The following is a 25497-nucleotide window of genomic DNA, read 5'->3' on the forward strand; positions in this document are numbered from 1 at the left end:
TTGTCCTTGCTTCGTGGGCAAGTTCTGCGGCGCGCTCTCTCTGCGCCCAATGTAAAGTCCGCAAATAGGGACATGATTACATAAATCATCGTCCATCTGCTCAGGGGAATTCTTCGCAGAGTCCTTAAAACTGAGGTGGTTGAAGCATATTTAGTGACTGAGGCAGTGTTTGCTCTATATGGGTGTGTGTGTGTGTGTGTGTGCGTGCGCGCGCGCAAGATACAAAATAGCCTAGGGCAGGATCCCTCCTTTAGTGCAACAAAGATTTATAGATGTGATTTGCATTTTAAAGGTCTAAAATAGGGCAGCCCCGGTGGCTCAGCGGTTTAGCGCTGCCTTCGGCCTGGGGTGTAATCCTGGAGACCCAGGATCGAGTCCCCCGGCGGGCTCCCTACATGGAGCCTGCTTCTCCCTCTCTCTTTCTCTCTCTGTCATGAATAAATAAAATCTTTAAAAAAAAAAAAAAAACCTCTAAAATAAGCAGCAAATTGCTAGCGGAAACTATTTTGGGATGATGGGATTATAGGTGGTTTAAAACTTGTTCTTTTTCATCTACATTTTTCATTTGTTTATAATGAATGTGTATTACTTGGACACAATAATAGTTCCATATACAGAATATTTTTGAGGATCCAATTATATCATTGAAATATACTAAAGAAAGAATGTTTCCAAAACTAGGAATTATGGAGACCTGGCCTCCTGACCAGAGCTAATATGATTATGTCATTAGGATTTTCTTCTTAAAGGTGTGACAGTTTGTAGTGAAAGCAGGTTTCCAACCTCTCAATCCCAAGGCCCAGGGAAGCCAAGAAGTTGTTAAAAATCCATATGCACATCCAGTAATCTCATGATAAATAACGGATTTATATTCCATTGTACTGCATACGTAAACAGACTTTGCCATGATTTTTATTGACAACAAAGAACAAATTTCGTAAGTTTAATACCTTTATCTCAGTCTTGATCTTCTCTCATCTCTTTGCAACACTGCACATCAACTGTCCTCTCCTTAGAAATATTTTACCATTTGGTGCACTGGCTGGTCCTCCTGTCCCTCTCCACTGTCTCAAGGACTTCCTCCATTCTTTGTCTTTTTTCTTTTTATTTGATATAACAGAAAAATTACAACATACAAGGAACTTTCCCCTTCCTTGAACCACTTGAGAGTAAGTTGCCTACATGATGCCCAATCACAAATTTCTTACAAAAAAGGGACATTATCCTAAATAACAGTACAATGCTCGTGATCAGGAAATTAACATCGATACATTCATATCATCTAACCCCCAGACCTTATTGGACTTTCATTACTTGGCCTAATGATGAAAGGATACAGTCCAGAATTATTCATTACATTTGGTTATCACGTCTTTCCAGTGTCCTTCAGTCTGACACAGAGCAAAGATTTCCTTTACTTTAATGACCGGGACAACCGAAAAGACTGCAGACCGATCATACTGCAGAATGTCCCTCAGTTTGGGTTTATCTGTTGTTTCCTCATCATTAGATTTGGGCTATGCATCTTTGGCAACATTATTATAGATATGAGTGTTTTACTTGTTGCATCATTATTTATTTTAGTGCTGAAAAAATTTCCCAGATTGGGCCAGCTGCCAAGCTGGCTTCTACCACCATGGTTCTTTGATCACTTCCTTATTTTCTGGCACAAGATGTTCCAAGCTCCAATCTTGTATTTTCTCTGCTCCAACCCTCATTTCTCTGAGGCACCTTTGTTCTTTTTAATGGGGAGGGATATTCAGAAATTAATATCTAGGTGCTAGGTATGCTCATTTTTCTTGGGGTATCACTGCTTTCGGGCTGCTCAACGGACAGTGCTAGGAAATATATGTATAATTTTACACATACATTTCTATCTGTCAATTGATCGATCTCTCAATCTCTCTATGTAGAAAACTATGAGCGCACACCATACCTTCAATTCCAACGCAACATCACAAGATTTATTCTAATTTACCCCCTTTCTATTTCTGTGACTTCCTTCTCTCTTCTTGTTGGAAGGGTTGTTTAATCCCTCTGTAGATAATTTATTCCCTGCCGTTGCTGCTGCCCCCTTGTAGACTTCCACCTTCTCTCATCTTGGCCTCGAAAACCTATGCTAGCTGAATGTCCTCCCCCAGCTCCCTGCACATGGGTGATTTACTTTGGCTCCCCATCATGGCTTTGGAGCAAATTATTCAGGCAGGCAGGCAGGCAGGCTGGCTGGAGGCAATCTTGAAGCTCTAGATATAATTCTCAATCCTCTCTGTTCAGTAAATGGCAACTGCTCTTCTACCGATTCCTATTAAAAGCGCTGGAGTCACTGGAGTCCTTTAGTTCTCTGACATCTCACATCCAATCTATCAGCAGATCCTGTTTGTTCTCCTTCTGTTTATTTCTAGAATCTTATCATATGTCCCCTCCTCCATCATTACCATCCTGCTCCATGCCACCATGGTCTCTTGCCTTGAATGACTGCAGTTGTCTTCTAGTTGGTCTTCCTGCTTCTGCCCTCACACACCCCCAGTCTATTCTATACACAGCCACCAGAATAATCCTTTTAAAGTGTTAGTCATGTAGCATGCTTCCTCTGCTCAAAATTCTCCAAAGTCTTCCTATCTCATTCAGAACAAGAGCCAAAGTATTTGCAATGACTGGCAAGGCCCTACAAGATCTGGCTCCCACTCCCACTCCCACGTTCACCTGTTCTCCTCCTACTTCTGCCCTCATCTATTTAGTTTAGCCACACTGGTCTCCTGGAAATTCTTTGAAGAAACCAAACTGTCCTGCCTCAGGGCCTTTGCACTTATTATTCCCTCTGCCTGAAATAGATTTCCCATGGTAACCATGTGAATGTTGCCTCTCTTCATTCAAGACTTCACTCTAATATCGCCTTACAAGAGGGGCCTTTGCTTAGAACAAACTATCTAAACTAGCAAACTTCCTCTTACTTTTCCCTTCCTTTAGTTTCTTCATAGTACACATCACATATCTGACGTATTTGTGTACTTGTCTACCATCTCCCTTGTACTCTATAATGGAAACTCCACGAGAGCTGAGATCCTCTTTTATTTTTATTTTTGTTTTTCCTATGGCAAGAATGGTACTGAGTACATAGGAGGTACTCAATAAATAAAAGTAAGTAAATGAATGAATGAATGAATGTCTATGGGAATGATGACCAATTTGTCTTTAGGCCCAGCCTTGCTTCCTAGGATTTTTCTTAAAGTCCTGCTGCCAGTTAGACATGTTTTGCTGTGTGTCCATGGCACTGCAGACTAAAGCTTTATTAAAGCAGTTTCATTATCTCATGTACTTATTTGTTAATTTAGGACTGAAGCTTTGTTTTGCTCCCTGCTGTCTTCTCACTGCCTAGAACAGTGCCTGGCATGGAGCAGGCAATTAATATTTACTGAATAAATGAGTGAAATATTTCCCCCTCCAAATTAGTTCTCCCTGACTTGCTTGTTTCTCTTTATGACATTATTATTTTCCTTGTTGCTAAGGCTCAAAACTCTGTCAGCGTGGATTTTCCCCTCTCTCCTTTTTTCCATATTCAGTCAGTGGCCAAAAGCTGCATTTCTCCCACTTCCTTGGCACTGGCAATATTGTAATTCACCATACACCCCCAAACATCACAACAGTCTCCCAACTGGCCTCTCTCATCCCTGTTTCTCTCTCTTCATCTTTATCAGATTTTTCTGTTTTTCTCTTCCATAAAGTGCTCTGATCATGTCATTTCCTCTGGCTAAAGATTTCAATGGGTCTTTGTGCCAATTAGGGTTCTTAATTGCAAACAACAGAAATGGACTCTGGTTTACTTAAGTAGAAGAGGAATTTACTGGAATGATATCAGAAAACTCACAAAATTGACAGGAAGCCTCCAGAATCCGTGTCAGGAAGTAGGCAGGAATCAAGAGGAACTAAGCAGCCAGAACGTCTGTCAGGTCTTGCCTTAAGGGCAGTTTGATTAGGGGATTCCTGCCCCTGGGCTCTGGAGGTCCTCTCTTGCACAGCCACTACCCGGAGAACTGGCTGTTGCTGCCTCTAGAATGAATTATAAACAGTCCTCTGCTTCCTTGGGTCACTTACTGATCAGAGTCGCAAGTGGGATCATTGATTTGGCATACTTCTGATGTCACAGTTCTGTGACTTTCCTATCAGGGGTCAAGGGTGGGGATCCTGACCTCCCACTAACACCTTCACTAAGGAGGATCCTCCAAAAAAGGAAGGAGGCTTAGGTGCTAGGCAGCTAAAGACCCCAGAAGGTACCCATTTAGAAGTTCTGGAGCATGTCATTGAACCCCTCCATGGTATGTCACAGGCCATCACTTCCAGTTTTGCTCCTTTGCACCCTGGTTTCTGCTGAGACAGGAATACATGCAGTTCCTGAGTTGATCATTTCCGCCTTGGCCCTCTGTACTAGCTGATATCCAAAGATGGTCTCCATTGAACCAGGCATGCTTCCTGTACTCTCACCTATGAATTGTCCCCTCCCCTTGTATCTGGGCCATCCCTGTGATCCATTTTCACTCATAGCATACTGTGGAAGTGATGCTGCATGAATTCCAAAGGGAGGTCGCCTGTCGGAATGTTCATGGTGGGGAAAGTCAGCCACCACTCATGTATGAGGTTTGAATACCTGAGATCACCATCTACAAGGAAAACTTCAGCAAGCCAGATGGAAAGACTATCTAGAGAGAGAGGAATGTCTGGCCAGTCCCCATCTGGTCCAACCAGTTCAGATGAGGTGTCAGATTTCTGTTTTTAAAAAGCCACCTTGGACATCCAGCCCAGATGAGCCTTCAGATGACTGCTGCTTCCATCTGACTGCAACTGCATGGCAGGCTCCCAGTGAGAGCCACCCAGCTGAGTGGAGTCAACCACAGGACTGTGAAAGACAAAAATAAATAGTGATTTTAAGCCACTAAGTTGGGGGGGTTACACATTAATAGAGAAGCAAAACTGTCCCTTTGTGGTATGTGTTTTGTTCTCTCTGGAATGCTTTCCCACTGTCTTATTTTTTTTAGACTTTTATTTAAATTCCATCTAGTTAACATACAGTGTAATATTAGTTCCAGGTGTACAATACAGTGATTCAACACTTCCTTACAACACCTGGTGCTCATCATGACAAGCGTGCCCCTTAATCCCCAACACTTACTTCCTCTATTCCCCCACCCACCTCCCCTCTGATAACCAGCAGTTTGTTCTCTATAGTTAAGAGTCTGTTTCTTGGTTTGCCTCTCTCTCTCCTTTTTTTTCCCTTTGCTCATTTGTTTTGTTTCTTAAATTCCACATATAAGTGAAATCATATGGTATATGTCCTTCTCTGACTTATTTCACTCAGCATTATACTTTCCAGCTCCATCTATGTTGTTACATATGGCAAGATTTCATTATTTTTTTTGATTGAATAATATTCCACGTGCAATATCTTCTTTATCTATTTTTCAGTTGATGGACACTTGGGCTGTTTCCATTAATTGGCTGTTGTAAATAATGCTGCTGTAAACATCAGGGTGCATGTATCCCTTTGAATTAATATTTTTTGTATTCTTTGGGTAAATACCTAGTCCCCACTGTTCTATATTATCCATGTATCCATTCATATCTGCATTTGCCAGAATCCCTTTGATGAGTGTGGTGGAGCACAGAGGAAAGAGCCGGGCTTTGAGGTCAGTCTGTGGGATGGGAGGGGCTGAATCCTAGCTTAGTCTGTCTCTATCCCTGTGACCTTGGGCAGAATAATTAATTTTTCTGGACCTCAGCTTCTATATCTGGCGTATGGAAATTAAAAAAAAAACCTTTCTCCTGGAGTTAAGGACTAGATATGAATTATGTAAAATATCCACGTGTCTCATTTTAGTTTCATTGAGTGGTAGCAGATACCAAGCCTTCAGACCTACATCAAATGGCACTCCTGAGGTCTACTTGTCATCAGTTATGAACTATATGGTTTTGGACAAATCCCTTAAACTTCTCTGAGCCTTACCCTCCTCATATGTAACATGGGTTTGATAATAATATCTGTGTAATGGGGGCTTGACTGGACTAAGGACTGGGCTGTCTTGTGGTGTTAGGAGACACTGCCCCCTCGAGGCAGAACGCCCAGAACCCATAAACCACCTTCCTCAACCTGAATGGCATCAGGAATCCTTTGTAAGAGGACAAACACCATGCCCTCAGTTGGGATTAGGGAAGGAACAAACATGTCTAGTGGGCTGAGGGAATGTGACAGATGCTAGACTGCAGGGAGGAACAGCAGAGACTTCGAGAGCTTATCACCCTGAATGAGAAATGGAGGGGGAAGGGGCACACTGAACAAAGCAGAGGAAGGAGTGTTACTCGGAGTGGTGTGAAGCTGGGCATGACCATATTGTGGCTCCATATTGTATGGAGCCCCATCCTCTACTTTCCCAGGGCCTTCCTGATGGAGTAGGAAAGATCTGGGGTATAATGGCAAAGATGGGGGCACCAGGAACACACACATTTCTACCATGGGAACCCTTATGAAAGAGCTGAGAGGAAGCAGAAGATGCTTTCTTACCTCAGAAAGGGAGAGGTATGCCAGGAGTCCATGCGCACAGGGATCCTGGGCCAGTGAACAGGTAGAGAGGCTAGCCATGATGTCGAGATGGGTGGCAGCAGACAGGAGCCCGGATCACACAGGACTCAACCCCATCCGGCTTCTTCCTGGACTCCCACTGGAAGCGAGGAGACATGGAAATCTGAGAGGTGCAGATTAGCACATGCTATCTGATTCCAGGTGCATCCATGCAAAAACAAGCAAAACTAATGTCTGCTGGTAGAAGGCAAGATAACTGTTACTCTAGGGCAGATATATGCTTAGAAGGAAACATGGGGCACCTGGGCGGCTCAGCGGTTGGGTGTCTGCCTTTGGCTCAGGAGGTCCTGATCCCAGGGTCCTGGGATGGAGTCCGGCATCGGGCTCCCCGCAGGGAGCCTGCTTCTCCCTCTGCCTTTGTCTCTGCCTCTCTCTGTGTGTCTCTCATGAATAAATAAATAAAATCTTAACAAAATTAAAAAAGAAAACAAGAAGGAAACATGAGGGCATTCTGGGGGCTGGTAATGTTTTGCTTCTTCATCAGGGAGCTGGCTATACCATAAGAACTTAAGCGTACTTAAGATCTGTGCACTTTTCTGTATGCTACTTTAATAACAACTGAACATACACACAACTGTTTGGGAAAAGGAGGATGAACAGTTATTTCCCACTTCAAGCCCTTTGAGGTGTAGCCACAGGGGGGGAAGGGGTAAGAGATTAGTGGGCTGGAGGCTGGGACCACCTGGTGTCTGGCCTGGCTTACTCCTTTCTCCCTCCATTCATTCACTCGTTCACTCATTCACTAATGGTTTATTAAGCATCTCCTACACGTTGAGCACTGCAGGACGCGTAAGGGGATAAAAAGATTATCAAGGACAATAGTTTCCATTTATTGAGTGCTTATTTGGGAGTAGGCACCGAATATACCTCCGATCCTCATGATCCCATGAGGTATTATTATCCCCATCTATCTCCTGAGTGTCAGAAAGGTTAAGCCAGTTGCTCCAGGTCCCACAGCACGGAAGGGGTGTCAATTTTCATACAAACAAGAAGTCGGTGTGACCCCAAAGGTGGAATCCTTCTCACTGAGCTGCACTGTCCTCTGGGGATCTGGGGTCGGAGGAACCTGTGGACAAACTGCTTCCCCAAGGATTCAAGCCTTACGGTCATGCGGGTCACATCCTTGCAGGTTCCCCATCGCTATAACGAGGGTAGAGAGCACGCCTTCCTCCCGGCGTTGGGGTGGGGGCTAAGCCAGACCGCGTGCGCAGTGCAGCCCAGGGTCCCGCAGTCGCTCACATTAGAGTCCTCGTCCCGCGCATGCGCGGACCCAGAGCAGGGTCAGGTGGAGGGCGGACCCCCTCGGCTCCTGATCCCAGCGGGGGGGAAGGCGGACCCCCTCCCCCCTCCGCTCCTGATCTCCGCTGGGGGCCTGATGGACCTAACTGCGCCTTAACTGCCGGGTCCGTGCTGCTGGGAAACGTGCCGGGCGAAGAGCCCTGGTCCCAGACACCAGCCAGGGAGAGTCACCTGCCGGGCACGGGCGGGCGCCGCTCTCCGGGGCTGTGGGGGGCGGGGATGAGGAGTCGCGATATCGCGAGACCCGGTGGGACCAAAGGGCGTCCCGGCCGGAAGTGAGGGGCGGGCCCGAGGGAGCGCGCTCCGTTTGAAACCGGCGGCGGGCGCGCGGCGGAGCGGGATGCTGGGCTGGAGGTCCCGGCCGTTCTGGGCCTCGAGTGGGGGCCGCAGAGCGGGCGCGGAGGGCGGGTGGGTCCGCAGGGACCTCCGCGTGGGGTTTGGCTGGCAGTGGCCGCAGCCTGGGCCTGGCCGCTGAGCTTCCCTGCAAACGTGAGTAACGTTCCCTGCCTCTGGCTCCGCCTTTTGGAGAGACTGTGACCACGGAGCTCATTTGTCCCCAACGCTAAAGCACCTCCATTCCCTGGGCCTTCACGCACCCAGGCCCCCTCTAAGGCCATGGAAAAAGTGTTTTTATAAAATTAGAAGCAGTGGGCTATTTTAATCCAAATCTGTTAAGACCACTAGTGGTCTCTTTTCAGTACGGCTTCCCTATCTGGGGTCGCTGAAGTAGCCATGAGCATTTTTAGGCATTTTGGAGTAAAGAATACTTTTTTTTTTTTTCTTTAAGATTTTATTTATTCATGAGAGACAGAGAGAGAGAGGCAGAGGGAGAGGCAGGCTCCCTGCAGGGAGCCCCATGCAGGACTCGATCCCGGGACCTCGGGGTCACGACCTGAGCCAAGGCAGATGTTCAACCACTGAGCCACCCAGGTGCCCCTGGAGTAGAGAATACTCCTAATTTGAATTAAGTGGGATCCATATATTCAGTTTGTGTATATAGTTATTGCTAGCCTTCCTGGTGTGGGAGCGGCTTCTAGAATACTCCTAACCCCGCACTGTGCTGAATTACAAGCATGGTGGCCTGAAGGTACCAGAGGTCCTTGGTTCCTAGCGTGTCCAGCACCAGAAGAATGAGGAGATGTAAATGATTAGTCACTGAACAAGAAAATGTGAAATTCCTTGAAATCCTTTAGCTCATAAAGAAAAGAAACTTGATAGAGATTTCCCCAAATTTGAGAACCGTTGTAAAATAATGAGTTGAGATGCTGAAAGTATTTTTTTTTTGAACTGGCAATAATAAATTTTGATCAACCCTGAGAGAGAAAGACTGAATTATTTTCCTGTTCTCTCCATAGAGAACATTACAAAATTGTTATCTTTGAGGAAACCGTTAAAGAATATGTAACCAAAAAAAAAAAAAATGTAGTGGGGGAAAAAATGGATAGTGATATGCCAGGCAATTAATTTGACAGATAGATATGTGATTTTTTAAAAATTTTATTTATTTATTTGAGAGACAGAGTGGTAGAGAGGGACAGATGGGGAGGGAGAGGGAAAGGGAGATGACCTCAGACAGACATTGTGCTTAAAGTGAGCCCTACACAGGCTTGACCCCACGACCTGAGATCATGACCTGAGCAGAAACCAAGAGTCTAAGGCTCAACAGACTGAGCCACCAGGTGCCCTGACAAATATGTAATTTTATTTTATTTATTTTATTTTTTAATATTTTATTTATTTATTCATGAGAGACACAGAGAAGCAGAGACACGGGCAGAGGGAGAAGCAGGCTTCCTGCAGGGAACCTGATGTGGGACTCTATCTCGATCCCCTGGACCAGGGATTGCGACCTGAGTCAAAGGCAGACGAGGAGTCACCCAGGCGTCCCCAAATATGTAATTTAAAAAAAAAGTGTTTTGATTTTTTTTTGTATTACCTTTTTAACAGTTACAGTTTGATGTAATTTCTCATTCTAAATATATATTCAGATGCGTACCTAATTTTGTTCTTAAAATTTTATATTCTTAAAGAGGTCCCACGAAATGATAGAAACTTCAGGCCCCACAAAATCTAGATATGCCCTTGCACAGTTCTCATCTCCTAACCACTCTGGTCAGGGCAGGGCATGTGTTTATTCTCTTAATATTTGAGATGAGCACGTGGAAGCCCAGAGAGATTATATTGCTTGCCCAAGGCTTTGCTCTGGTGACTGGCAGAGCGAGACCTAGAACCCAGCCTCTTTGGTTCTCAGTTCAGACATCTGGCACACTATGGACAAGTGCCCTATTCCAAAAGTTTCACCTTTAGTCTTTAGTGAACAGGCTGTGAGTGTGTCTACTTGGCTTGCCCTTGGGTTCTGGGTTGTACATAGTCTGGGTGAGAGGCCCAGTGAAGCTAAAAGGGGACAAGTTATGTCTCTGAAATGCCCCCAAGTCTCAGATGACAGCAGCTTTCTCTGTGGTCTTATATCCATCACTCCCAGCAACGAAGAGCCAGCATCTGGTGGGAGAGAACGAAGAACTGTGGCCATGGGTTCTCCTCTGGGTCAGGGTGAGAAGTGTGGAATCCTTGAACAGAAACAGAATCAGCTGGCGAACCGGCTGTGTGTGAATATTCATGTGAACATGTCTTTTGTTATTTCCCAAGCCAAGTGTATTTTTGGTCGGTTTCCTTGGAGACTTGTGAATATGGAGAGGTCTTACCAAGTGTAGTATAATTTTGCCAGCTCTACTTCCTTTCCAGTTCCCAAAATTAGTCACCCCGTCTCTACCTGGATTGATTTTGTCCAAGGTCACCAACAACTTCTGTGTTGCTAAATCCAACTTTTCAGTCTTTACCTTAAACGACTCTCCCTTGCTACTGGTAGGGTCTTTTAAAATGTAAATCTGCTCCACCTCCACTTAAAATCCTTCCGTGGCTCCCCATTGCTTTTAGGATTGAGGTCTAAATCTCTGACCTACACGGTCCAACTGTCCTCTTCAGTGTCATTGCAGTCACATACACACTGATCTTTTTCTCCAGAGGCCAGTGCTCTTTTCCGGATACAGGGCTTTTTATTTTTTATTTTATAAAGTAAGCTCTACCCCCAACATGGGACTTGAACTCATGACCCCAAGATCAAGAGTTGCATGCTCTACTGACTGAGCCAGCCGCAAGACTTTTGCACTTGTAACTATATTATACTATGTACTATAAATAATATGTGAGTATACATACTATACCTATTTACCAGACATTGTTTTGGTACTGGGAGTACAGTAGTGAACAAAACTGGCAAAAATTGCTGCCATTCTGGAACTCACCTTCTGGTGATTGTTTTTTACTGGAATGCTCTTCCCCTTCCTTTCTTTCATGGTGAGAAGTTTATTCTTATTTATTATTATTATTTTTTATTATTTTTTAATAACAGCTTTTTGTTCTAAGATTTTATTTATTTGAGAGAGACCATGCTCATGAGCACAAGTGGAGGGTGAGGGGCAGAGGGAGAGGGAGAAGCAGACTCCTTGCTGAGCAGGGAACCTGACTGGGGGGCTCAATCCCAGGACCCCGATATCGTGACCTGACCTGAAGGCAGGTGCTTAACCGCCTGAGCCACCCAGGTGCCCCTAGTAACAGCTTTTTTTTTTTTTTTTTTTTAATTTTTATTTTAGTTATGATAGTCACAGAGAGAGAAAGAGAGGCAGAGACAGAGGCAGAGGGAGAAGCAGGCTCCATGCACTGGGAGCCCGATGTGGGATTCGATCCCGGGTCTCCAGGATCGCGCCCTGGGCCAAAGGCAGGCGCCAAACCGCTGCGCCACCCAGGGATCCCTAGTAACAGCTTTATAAACAAAATTAACATACTATAAAACTCACCCATTCAAAGTACACAGTTAAACTTTGTGTATTCGTAGTTGAATAACCATCACAATTTCAGAACATTTTCATTACTCCAGAAAGAAACCTTGTATCCATTAAAAGTCGCTTCCCCCTACTTTCCACAATTCCCCAGTCCTGAGCACCCAGTGTACTTTCTGCCTCTGCAAATTTGCCAAGTCTGGACATTTCTTATAAGCGGAATCATACATTATGTGGTTGCTTATGACTGCATCTTTCACTTAACGTTTTCAAGGTTCATCTATGCTGTCATGCTGAGTCATGTGTCAGTACTCATTTAACTTTTTTATTGAGATATAATTGATATAATATCATGTAAGTTTAAGTACTTCATTTGTTTTATTGCCAAATAATATTCTGTGATGTGATAACACTACATTTTGTTTATCCATTCATCAATTGAAGGACATTTGGATTGTTTCCACCTTTTGGCTTTTATGAGTTATGTTGTTATGAATATTTGTATATAATTTTTTGTATGGACATATGTTTTCATTTCCTTGGATATGTACCTAGGAGTGGAATTGCTAGATCATATGGTAGCTTTATGTTTAACATGTTGAAAAACTGCCAGACTGTTTTTCAAAGTGGCTGTACCATTTTACATTCCCAAAAGCACTGTATGAGTGTCCAATTTCTCCTCATCCTTGGTGTTATGGGTCCAAAATTCGTATGTCGAAGTCCTAATCCCAGAGTCCCTCATAAAATGTGAACTTCTTTGGAAATAGGGTTATTACATATGTAATTAGTAAAGATGAGGTCATATTGGAATAAATTGGACCCCTTGTCCAATATGACAGGAGTCTTTTATGAAAAGGAGAAATCTGGTTACACAGACTCGCACACAAGGAGAATGCCATGTGAAGATTGGAGTCAGGCTGCCACAGACCAAGCAACTACCAGAAACTATAGAGAGGCCTGGGACCTATCCTTCCCAGCCCCTTTAGAGGGAGCATGGCTGCCCTGCTGACCCCTTGATCTTGGACTTCTAGCTTCTGTTAAAAGCAAGACCCACAGTGGAGTCACTTATACTGAGCCCCATGTCAACCAAACAGGCTTAACTTAATTGCAGTTTCAGCTCTCGAAGAAATGGAATCTTAAACCAGTCAATCAGGACTCACCTCATCAGCACTAGATAAACCTCCGCCATCCCCCAAAGGAAAAGAACCTTGCTAGAACCAATCTGCTTTTTGCTGCTGTAACTTCCTTCTTCCCATTGCATTCTATGAAGGCCTTTCATTTTGTACAGCTCCTCAGAGGGTCCCTTCTATCTGCTAGATTGGATGCTGCAGATCCAATTGATTCAAATCAATTTTTGCTCAAATAAACTCAAAATTTTTAAGGTGCCTCAGTTTATCTTTTAACATCTAAAACTGTGAGTAGTCAATTTCTGTTGCTTAAGTCACTCAGTTCATGGTACTTTGTTATGGCTGCTTTAGCAAACTAATATAGTCACCAATACTTGTTATTTTCCAGTTTAAAGGTTATCATGACCATCCTTTCGGGTGTGAGGCAGTATCTCATCATAGTTTTGATAGGCATTTCCTTAGTGCAAATGATTTGGAGCATACTTGCTTAGTAGCCATTTGTATACCTTGGATAAATGTCTATTCAAATCCTTTGCTCACTTTTAAATTGAGTTATTTGTCTTTTTTTTTTTTTAAAGATTTTATTTATTTATTCATGAGAGACACAGAGAGGGAGAGGCAGAGACACAGGCAGAGGGAGAAGCAGGCTCCACTAAGCCCAACGCGGGACTTGATCCCGGGACTCCAGGATCACGCACATCCTGGGCCGAAGGCAGGCGCCAAACCGCTGAGCCACCTGGATTGCCCGAGTTATTTGTCTTTTTATTATTGAGTTCTTAAATATCTTCTAGGGGTGCCTAGGTGGCTCAGTTGGTTAAACCTCCAACTCTTGATTTTGGCTCAGGTCATGATCCCAGCGTTGTGGCATCAGAGCCTTGCGTCTGGCTCTGTACTCGGCATGGAGTCTGCTTGAGATTCTTTGCCTCTTCCTCTTCTCCTCCCCACACTCATGTGCACACTCACTCTCTTTCAAATAAGTGAATAAAATGTTTTTAAAAATTAATATATTCTAGATGGAACTCTCTTTTCAGATACATGTTTTGCAGACATTTTTTCCTGTGCTCAGGGAGTGTTTTCACTTTCTTTTTTTCTTTTTTTTTTTTTTTTTCACTATCTTGATGGTGTCCTTTGAAGCACAAGAATTTTTAATTTTGATGAAGTCCAGTTTACCTATTTTGTTCTTTGGTTGCTTGTGATGTTTTATCTAGTGCCTGCCTGTCTTGATCTTGCTCAAATGTTACTTCTCAGGAAGATTGCATTCCTTTGATATATGCTCTCACAAAACCATCTTGGTAATTACAAATTTGTTGGTGGATTTATTTGATTGACATCCCTATTTAGACAGTGAACCTCAGGATAGGATGGTCTAAGTCTGCTTTTCCTCTTCCCATTGTGTCCCCATTGCAGTGCCTGCTATGTAGCAGGTGCTCAGAATTGTTGAATGAATAAATGCAGACTTGACTCTCTGGGCCGGTCCCTGCATGAAACACTCTTCAGTGGTCTTGAGTACACCCACTCTCCTGCTTCCACATGTCTTGGCTGCTCCTCAGATTGCTCTGCTTTACTCATCCTTTCTTCTCACCCTCCACACTCTTTGCATCCAGTCTCAAGGCTTTGATTATGATCTTAAAACTAATGACTCTCAAGTCTCTTTCCTACCCAGATGGTTCTTCTAAGCTACATTCTGACTGAAAAGAATGTGTATGTTGATGTCGTTGGTTCTATAAATGTCAGTTAGGTTAAGGTGGTTGATAGTGTTGCTGGTTGATAGTGTTGCTTATACCTTCTATATCCTTATGAATCTCTGTACTTGTTTATCCATTATTGACAGGAATATTGAAATCTCTGAATAGAATCCTGGATTACTCCTTGCAGTGGTATTAGTTTTTGCATCATGTATCTTGGAGCTCTGCTTTCAGGTGCATAAACACTCAGGATTCTTAGGATCTTTTGATGAATTGACCCCTTTGTCATTATGTAATGACCTTCTTTATTCCTGGTTATATATTTTCTCTGAAATCTACTTTGTCTGGTATTAATATAGTCATGTTAGCTTTCTTTTAGTGATAGCATATGTCTTTTTCTTTCCTTTTACTTTTTTTATCAAAATCTGTGTCTTTATATTTGAAGTGTTTTTCTTTTTCTTTTTTTTTTAAAGGTTTTATTTATTTATTCATAAAAGACAGAGAGAGAGGCAGAGACATAGGCAGAGAGAAAAGCAGGCTCCATGCTGGGAGCCCGACACGGGACTCAATCCCGAGACTCCAGGATCATGCCCTGGGCCAAAGGCAGGTGTTAAACGCTGAGCCACACAGGGATCCCCCGAAGTGTTTTTCTTTTAGGAGACACATAGTTGGGTCTTTTTTTTTTTTTTTTTTGAAGTCCAAACTGAAGAACCTCCACACAGTTTTCCAGAGTGGCTGCACCAGTTCACATTCCCACCAACAGTGTAAGAGGGTTCCCTTTTCTCTGCATCCTCTCCAACATTTTTGGTTTCCTGCCTTGTTAATTTTCCCCATTCTCACTGGTGTGGGGTGGTATCTCATTGTGGTTTTGATTTGTATTTCCCTGATGGCAAGTGATGCAGAGCATTTTCTCATGTGTGTGTTAGCCATGTCTGTGTCTTCCTCTGTGAGATTTCTGTTCATGTCTTTTGCCCATTTCATGATTGGATTGTTTGTTTCTATGGTGTTGAGTTTATTTATTTATTTATTTATTTATTTATTTATTTATTTATTTATTTATTTATGATAGTCACAGAGAGAGAGAGAGAGGCAGAGACACAGGCAGAGGGAGAAGCAGGCTCCATGCACCGGGAGCCCGACGTGGGACTCGATCCCGGGTCTCCAGGATCGCGCCCTGGGCCAAAGGCAGGTGCTAAACCGCTGCACCACCCAGGGATGCCCCTTTTTTTTATTTATTTATGATAGTCACACACAGAGAGAGAGGCAGAGACACAGGCAGAGGGAGAAAATAAGTTCTTTATAGATCTTGGAAACTAGCCCTTTATCTGATACGTCATTTGCAAATATCTTCTCCCATTCTGTAGGTTGTCTTTTAGTTTTGTTGACTGTATCCTTTGCTGTGCAAAAGCTTCTTATCTTGATGAAGTCCCAATAGTTCATTTTTGCTTTTGTTTCTTTTGCCTTCGTGGATGTATCTTGTAAGAAGTTACTGCGGCTGAGTGCAGAAAGGGTGTTGCCTGTGTTCTCCTCTAGGATTTTGATGGAATCTTGTCTCACATTTAGATCTTTCATCCATTTTGAGTTTATCTTTTACTCAGCCATTAGAAACGACAAATACTCACCATTTGCTTCAACGTGGATGGAGCTGGAGGGTATTATGCTGAGTGAAATTAGTCAATCGGAGAAGGACAAACATTATATGTTCTCATTCATTTGGGGAATATAAATAATAGTGAAAGGGAAAGAAGGGAAGGGAGAAGAAATGGGTAGGAAATATCAGAAAGGGAGACAGAACATAAAGACTCCTAACTCTGGGAAACGAACTAGGGGTGGTGGAAGGGGAGGAGAGCGGGGGGTGGGGGTGAATGGGTGACAGGCACTAAGGGGGGCACTTGATGGGATGAGCACTGGGTGTTATTCTGTATGTTGGCAAATTGAACACCAATAAAAAATAAATTTATTATTAAAAAAAAAAAAGTCCAAACTGAAAATCTCTGCCATTTAATGAATTCAGCCACATTTAATGTGATTTTTAAAATATGTAGGTTGGTTATTACCTTGCTGTTTGTTTTCTATTTGTCCTATCTGTTCTTTGCTCCCCTTTCCTCCTTTTCTGCCTTCTTTTGGATTGGGTACTTTTTATTATTCCACTCTTTGCTTCATTGGATTTTTAGCTATATAATTCTGTATTTGTTATTTTAGTGGCTGCTGTGGCATTATAACAGATCTTAAATTTATCACAGTCTATGTCTTCAAGTTCACTAATCTTTTCTTCTGCAATGTCACATTGTAGTTTCATCTGTACGTTGTGAATTTTACTTTATTGGGTACTGGGTTGTTTTCTATTCCTTTAGAATATTCCTGTGTTTAGGCTATGTTCTGGGATGCAGTTAAGTTACTTGGTAACAGTTTGAGTCTTGTTTTAAGCTGGACCATTAAGGAAATCTCTGTAAACTTTATAGGATTAAAATTTGACAAATAAGGGTCATCTGGGTGGCTCAGTCTGTTAAGCTTCTGCCTTCAGCTTAGGTTATGATCCGAGAGTCCTGGGATCGAACCCCACATCAGGCACTCTGTTCAGTGAGGCTTCTGCTTCTTCCTATCCCACTGCCCCTTCCCCTGCTTGTGCTCTCTCTCACTCTCTTTCCCTCACTCAAATAAATAAAATCTTAAAAATAAAATCTGACAAGCTGGAAATCAGTAATAATAAAACATAAGGCTTCCAGTTTCTGGGCTTAGAAGTCACTACTCCATGCTAACAACAAGTAAAAAGCTAAACAAACATCCTTTGGCTCAGATCATGATCCCAGGGTCCCAGGATCGAGTTCCACATTGGACTCCCCACAGGAAGTCTGCTTCTCCCTCTGCCTATGTCTCTGCTTCTCTCTGTGTCTCATGAATAAATAAACAAAATCCTTTTTTTTAAAAAAAAAAAAAGCTAAACAAACTGAAAAATCAACATTCTTTGTTTTGTAAGAGAAGTGAAGTCATAGGGCAAACTGCTGTCCCCCACATTGGAGAGACCAACAGGCAAATGGAGAGAATCAGAGCTGACACAGCAGGAACCCAATGAACTGAAAGCTCTATAGGAACCAGTGCTGGGGTATGGAAACATGAACTGTAATTTATGAATTCCTGGGAACTCAGTATGGAAAATTCTGAGTTAAAGACTCCAGGGGGAAAAAAAAGACTCCAGGGGAACCCAGTCATTTAGAGGCCCCCACACTTTTGTGAGTTTTACCTTCTGTAGTTCTACCTGGATCTCACAGTGAATAAATGGAAAAATTTCCACATGCTTCTGATGGGGAGGAGGAAAAGGAACCATTTTGAAATACACCAAAGCATTTGTCTTAGCAAGGTCTGCTTCCAGAGAAACTTTTTAAAACTGGAGTCTAACTTGCTGGGATTTATCAGAGCATAACTGACCTAGGGAAAGGAAATACCCAACTCCAGCATCCTCTGGCCATCCTCTTCTACCTAAGGGTGGTAGGAGGGCATGAGAAGTATATGTGAGGTTCTCAGTCCAGAGGCGCAGGCTCAGAGACCTAATCATAGAACTGGAGAATGTTTCCTCTCCCCCTACAACTTAACACATTACTAAAGATATTTATTTTAAAAATATTTTATTTATTTATTCATGATAAAAACGCAGAGACACAGGCAGAGGGAGAAGCAGGCTCCATGCAGGGAGCCTGATGTGGAACTAGATCCCGGACCTCCATGATCACACCCTGAGCTGATGGCAGATGCTCAACTGCTGAGCCACCCAGGCATCCCTAATCTCTAGTATTTCTTTTTGGTTCTTTCTATTAATTCCCATCTCTGTTTACATTGTCCCTCTGTTCTTTCATGCTGTCTGTTTTATCCATTAGCAGTCTTAGCATACTAATCATAATTGTTTTTAATTCCCAATCTGATAATTCAACATGCTATATAAGAGTCTGGTTCTGATGCTTGCTCTGTTTTCCAACTGTGTTTTCTTTTTAATATGTCTTATGATTTATTATTTTTATTTTTGCCAGGTATAATGTACCAGGCAAAAGGAGCTGTTTTAAATATCTTTAAATACTAGAGATTAAAAAAAAAAAAAAACACCATTGCAATAGAAATTAAGAATGACATGTTAGACTTAAATTTTTAAAAAAGAAATGAAGAATGCCTTTGATGGGCTTATAGGTGGACTGGACATGGCTGAGGAAAGAATCTCTGACCTTGAGAATATTTCAGTGGCAACCTCCAAAACTGAAAAGCAAACAGAAAAAGACTGAAAAGGCCAGGAGACTATCCAAAACTGTAGGACAACCACAAAAGGCGTAATATATTGCATAATGGGAGAACCAGAAGAAAGAGAAAGAGGAATAGGAGATATTTGAGAAACAATGACTGGGAATTTTCCCAAAATGAATGTCAGACACGAAGCCATAGATCCAGGAAGCTCAGATAACATCAAGCAGGATAAATATCAAAGAAAACTATACTTAAGCATGTTATATTCCAATTACAGAAAATCAAAGATAAAAAATTCCTGAAAGAAACCAGGGAGGACAAATAAGTTACCTATAGAGAAGCAATGATAAGAATTACATCCAACTTTTCCCATGCAAACATGGAAACCATGCAAGCAAGAAGAGACTAGGGTGAAACATTTAACATGTTAAGATAGAAAATCCCTACTACCTCCCATTCTGTACCCTGTGAAATTATCCTTCAGAAGTTCAGGGGGAAACAAAGACTTTTTCAAAGTTAAGGAATTTATTGCCAGGAGACCTTATTTTGTAAATGTTAAAAGTTCTTTAGAGAGAAGGAAAATGATAATAAGAAACTTGGATCTACATAAAGAAAGGAAGAGCATTGAAGAAAAAAATAAAAATTAGAGCAGAAAGCAATGAAATTGAAAATCAAATTAATAGAGAATATCAACAAACCAAGATTATCTTTTCTTTGAAAAGAGTAATAAAGTCAATAAGCTTCTAACCAGGCTAACTAAGGAAAAAAGAGGACACAAAAAGAGAGAGAGGACACAAGTTACTAATAGAAATGAAAAAGGAAACATCACTATAGATTCCATGGACATTAAAAGAATAATAAAGCAGAGTGCCTGGGTGGTTCAGTCGGTTAAACATCTGACTTTGGCTCAGGTCATGATCTCAGGGTTCTGGGATTAAGCCCCATGACAGGCTCCGTGCTAAACAGAGTCTGTTTGTCCCTCTTGGAATAATATGAACAACTCTGTGTCCACAAATGTGATAACCTGGATGAAATCAATTTCTTGAAAGACATGGTCTGGCAATACACAAGAGGAAACAGACAAAATAAATTTATGCCCAATGAAGAAATTGAATCCATAAATAATAACTTCCCAAAACAGAAAACATGAAATCCAAATGGCTTCACTGGTGAATTCTATAATATTTTAAATTATACCTATTTTCTACAATCTCTTTTGAAAGATAGCAGCAGCATTCCATGAGGCCAGCATTACCCTAATACCAAACCAGACAGACAAAAGAAACAGAGAATGACAGACCAATATCTCTCATTAACATGGTTGCAAAAATCTTCAATAAAATATTAGCAAATTGAATCCAACAATGTAGAAAGATAATTATACACCTTGACCAAGTGAGATTCATCTCAGTTATGCAAGGCTGGCTCAACATTCAAAAATCAGTTAGTGTTATCTATCACATCAACAAGCTAAAGAAGAAAAATCACATGTTCATATCAATAGATGCTGAAAGAGCATTTGATGAAATCCAATGTCCATTCATGGTAAAAAAACAAAATAAAAATCCCAACTCTTGGCAAACTAGAAATAGAGGGGCAACTTCTTCAATTCGATAAATACCTACAGAAAACCAAAAGCTAACATTATACTTAATGGTAAGAAACTCCGATCTTTCCTAGTAACATCAGCAACAAGGCAAGGATGTCCCCTTTCACCTTTGCTCTTCAACATTGTACTGAAAGTTCTAGCTAATGCAATAATAAAAGGAAATACAAGGAATGCAGATTGGGAAGGAAGAAATAAAACTCTTTGTCCATGGAGAGCATGATGGTTTATGTAGAAAATCAGAAAGAATCAGCAACAAAAATTCCTCCAACTAATAAGCAATTATAGGAAGGTTGTGTGAAGGCAGCCCTGGTGGCTCAGTGGTTTAGTGCCGCCTTCAGCTCGGGGCCTGATCCTGGAGTCCCAGGATCGAGTCCCACATTGGGCTCCCTGCATGGAGCCCGCTTCTCCCTCTGCCTGTGTCTCTGCCTCTCTCTCTCTCTCTCTCTGTATCTCTCATGAATAAATAAATCTTAAAAAAAAAAAAAAAAGGTTGTGTGATACTAGGTAAATATACAAAACTCAATCACTTTCTTTTATACTAGCATTGAACAAGTGGAATTTGAAATTGAAAACACAATACCGTTTACATTAGCTCTCCCTGAAATGAAGCACTTAGGTATAAATCTAACAAAATGTGTACATGACTTATATAAAGAAAACTACAAAACTTTGATGAAGAAGAACTAAATCCTGTTTGTGGATAGGAAGATTCAATATTGTCAAGACGTCCTTTCTTCCCAACTTGATCTGTAGATTCAAAACTATCACAATCAAAGTCCCAGCAAGTGGGACACCTGGGTGGCTTAGTGATTGAGTGTCTGCCTTCGGCTCAGGGCGTGATCTCAGGATCCGGGATCAAGTCCCATGTCGGGCTCCTTGCAGGAAGCCTGCTTCTCCCTCTGCCTGTGTCTCCGCCTCTCTCTCTCTCTCTCTCTCTCTCTCTCTCTCTATGTCTCTCATGAATAAATAAATCTTAAAAAAAAAATCCCAGCAAGTTATTTTGTGGATGTTAACAAACTGATTCTAAAGTTTATATAGAGGTAAAAGCCAACACCAAATTGAAGGAGATTCTAAGTTTATGTAGAGGAATAGCCAATACAATCTTGAGGGGAGAACAGTTCTGACAAAGACTACCCAACTTTAAGACTTACTATTAAAAAAAAAAAGACTTACTATGAAGGTACAATAAACAGAGTGGTATGACACAACGGACAAATAGATCAATGGATTGGAATAGAGAGCCCAGATATAGACCTACATAGATATCGTTGACTAATTTTTTTTAAAGATTTTATTTATTTATTCATGAGACACATACACACACACACAGGCAAAGGGAGAAGCAGGCTCCACGCAGGGAGTCCGACGTGGGACTCGATCCCAGGTCTCCAGGATCACACCCCGGGCTGCAGGGGGCACTAAACCACTGAGCCACCGGGGCTGCCTTCACACAACCTTGACTAATTTTGACAAAAGATCAGAGGCAACACTACAATAGAGAAAAGATAGTCTTTCAACAAATGGTGCTGGATTAACTGGACAATCCATATGTAAAAAAATGAATCTATACACAGACCTTATATCCTTCATAAAAATTAACTCAAAGTGGCTCACAGATTTTTTTAATCCCTTTTTAAAAAAGATTTTATTTATTCATGAGAGACCCAGAGAGAGAGGCAGAGACATAGGGCAGAGGGAGGCCCCCTGTGGGGAGCCTGATGCAGGACTTGATCCTGGAACCGTGGGATGCTCAACTGCTGAACTACCCAGATGCCCCTTTTTAACCCTTTCTTGCCCTCTTTTGAATTAACCAATATTTTTATTAACTCTTTCTGTTATCCATCTGTTTTCAGTATTTTGTTACCCTAAGTATAGCATACATTCATGACTTAGTAAGGTCTCCTTTATTTTTATTTTTTAAGATTTTATTTCAGAGAGGAGAGAAAGTAAGCAGGGGGAGGGGGAGAAGGAGAAGTCGGCGGCTCCCTGCTGAGCAGAGACCCCCCACCCGCCCCCCGACACAGCACTCTGTCCCAGGGCCCCAGGATCATGACCTGAACCAAAGACATGTTTAACTGACTGAGCCAACCAAGTGCCTACATAGTTAATAAAGTCACCCTTAAATTAATTTTACCAGGGGATCCCTGGGTGGCTCTGCCTGTGTCTCTGCCTCTCTCTGTGTGTCTCTCATGAATAAATAAATAAAATCTTTTAAAAAATTAATTTTACCACTTTTACCCCTTTCTAGTCCTTACGACACTTTAATTATGTGTAGTAGCTACTTTGTTTTCATGTTATTTTTGTCATGTAATTTATTTTAATATATTTTAAACCTCAAAATAGATCACTTTTGTTCTGAACAGTCATTATTCAGTGAAATTTACCTCTAAATTTACTGTTCTACTGCTTTTCTATTCTTTCTGCATTTTCCTTCTTTCTGGAAACCTGGTGCTCCATGTCCTGGCTGCATTTGTTACTCTTTGATGTCATCAAACACCTATGATTTGTTTGTATCTAGCATATGTTTGTTTTCATTGGGAGTTATTCTGCTATTTCATCATAGGCTAGAGCAGAGTTTCTTTCCTGGATTTTTAATCCTTCCCCTACTCTGGTTCTTTCTGCTCAGCATAAAAAAATCATACATTCACCATTCCCTAAATACAACCAACCATTTCAGACCTCTATGCCTTTGTTTATGCCATTCCTTCTGCCTCTTTCCAGCATCCTCCTTGTTTTCATGACTTGGGGGACCCTTGAGTTTTAGCTCATGTTGACTCAGAAGTTTTCTGGGGTTCTACCTCTACTCCTGCATCTTGGGTGAACCTTGGGTGAATGAGTGAACATTTCATAAGAAAACAAGAGCAGCTAATCCTTGTGTAGGACGTAATTTGAGAACTACATGGTGACTTAGGACCTTTTTTTTAAAGATTTATTTATTTATTTATTTATTTATTTATTTATTTATTTATAGCACAGGCTGGGGGAGGGGGAGGGGTGGAGGATCTCAAACAGACTCCACGCTGAGCTCAGAGCCCCATGTGGGACTCAGTCTCACCACCCTGAGACCATGACCCGAGCCAAAATCAAGAGTCGGAGGTTTAACTGACTGAACCACCCAGGCACCTCTGGGTGACTTAGGACCTTAACTAAAATTTGTGACAGGGTTATGATTGTCATGCCTTCAACATCAGAAGGGCTTCAGTTCCTTGCCATTATAGAAACTCACCTTGTTTTTTTGATTCTCCTACTCCTGCTGGCATCCAACCTCTTCAAACTCTCCTCTGAATATTGTTCATTTGTTCCTTGTGGCTTCAAAACCTCTGTGACAAAAAAAAAACAAAAAAAAAACAAAAAAAAAACAAAACCCAACCTCTGTGACCTGCCATCTCTTTGTGTGTTCACTGTTTCTTAACCTGTCAAGTTCCAACTTTTGCATGTCAGTTACAGCTCCACAAGAGTGAATCTGATTGATTCAGTTCAGACATGGTTGATTTTCTTGGGCAAAGTTCTTGTGTTAGGCTACATCACAGTCATCCATTCATCCATTCGTTTATTTAACAGCTATGCACAGGCCCTAGCATATTGATATACTGTGCGTTCTACCCATTGGCCAGTTCAGAGGGAAAAATAATTTGTTTCAGCAAGGCTTTTCAGAGTAATTCAAAATTAAGAACCCTAGTATTGAGAGAATGGTATTTTGTATTACTTGTCAGCAAGAGTGTCTTTTGCTTAAGATAGGAGTACTGAAGGTGATGGCTAATTTGAGATAGGAGTACTGAGGGAAGAAGGAGCAGAGTTAATTTTAAAATGAAAACTAAAGAGTTAAAAAAAAAAAAAAACAACAACTAAAGAGTTGATTTTTGTCCTGGTGTGATGAATGCTTGCTGCAAGAGGCTACAACAAGGTGAAGATTCTGTAGGAAATTCTGTCCCTGAAAACCATGGCATAGATAATTTTAGTGTGGAAGATATTCTGAGGAAAGAAGCTTAGAATGTTTGATTTTGAGCTTGAATTAATGCACAGTTCATAAATAAAATAAACTGATCCACTGAGTAATTGTTGGGATTATCCTCCTAGATGCTGAATAATGTTCACCAAAAATGGGAATTTGACATTGGCATGTTCTTTCCTATTAACAGACCCAGTTTCCTCCCCCTCTTCCTCCCTCCCTTCTTCCCTCCGTCCTTCTTTCTTTCTTCCTTCCTCTTTTACAATGGTTTTCTTTATTCTTTAAAAAAGATTTTATTTATTTATTCACGAGACACACACAGAGGAAGAGACACAGGCAGAGGGAGAAGCAGGCTCCATGCAGGAAGCCCAATGTGGGACTCGATCCTGGGACTCCAGGATCACACCCTGGTCCGAAGGCAGGCGCTAAACCCCTGAGCCACCCAGGGATCCCCCCAATGGTTTTATTTTTTTTAAATATGAATTGTATCATGCACACCTAAGCATATTACATGAATATGCTTAGTAACCCAATGAACATCCATGCATCCACTACTCAAGAAACGGAATATTCAGAGGATCTCCTGCTCCCTGAATGCCCTTCAGCAGTTCTATCCTCCTCCCTCCTCCACAGAGACAGCCTCTTCCTGTCTTCTATGTTAGTTATATATAATTATCCAGTATCTATAGTTATCTTTGTAATTTTAACACCTCTGTATTCCTCTGCCATATATTATTTAGTTTCATAAAACTGAGTTACATGCACAAAAATGGGTCAGTAAGGAGAGTGCCTACTTGCTAATTTTTTTCCATAGTTGCTACTTCAGATAAAGGTCCCCAAAAAGAAGTTTACAGGGCAAAGTCACAAGTGAATCTGAAAATTCAGATTCACCAAAATTGAGGCACCTAGCAGTGTCAGCCAAATACTGGCCAGTGGGTAGGGATATGGTCAGAGAGACTGGGCAACCATATTTTTCTGATTTGAAGTTCCCACAGCCTAGTTCCAGCTCTCAGGAATGGGTCAGAGGAAAACATTTTTATGGGAATGAAATAGGTATATCCAGGCAGGAGGGCATTGAGGGAAGAGCAGGAATTTAATCCACACATGGTCAAAACAAGCCTCCTGGTGATGCTCCCA

The 25497-nt window shown here is 41.8% G+C and overlaps 2 long non-coding RNA genes across 2 annotated transcripts in view; one reads left to right on the forward strand and one right to left on the reverse strand.

Annotated features, from left to right (window-relative positions):
- Positions 1-1085: 1085 nt before the first annotated feature.
- Positions 1086-8145, reverse strand: LOC102153410. Its single transcript, XR_005385407.1, has 3 exons — positions 7733-8145; positions 6551-6707; positions 1086-4891 (listed from the first exon to the last, which is right to left on the reverse strand). It is a non-coding gene; the product is annotated as an uncharacterized LOC102153410 (long non-coding RNA).
- Positions 8146-8295: 150 nt separating this feature from the next.
- Positions 8296-25497, forward strand: part of LOC111094349 — a 36890-nt gene continuing 19688 nt past the window's right edge. Inside the window, exon 1 of the long non-coding RNA XR_005385408.1 lies at positions 8296-8416. This is a non-coding gene — a long non-coding RNA (uncharacterized LOC111094349). The remainder of the gene's footprint in view (positions 8417-25497) is intronic.

This window comes from Canis lupus, chromosome 37, assembly GCF_011100685.1.
Source record: "Canis lupus familiaris isolate Mischka breed German Shepherd chromosome 37, alternate assembly UU_Cfam_GSD_1.0, whole genome shotgun sequence".
NCBI lineage: Eukaryota > Metazoa > Chordata > Mammalia > Carnivora > Canidae > Canis > Canis lupus.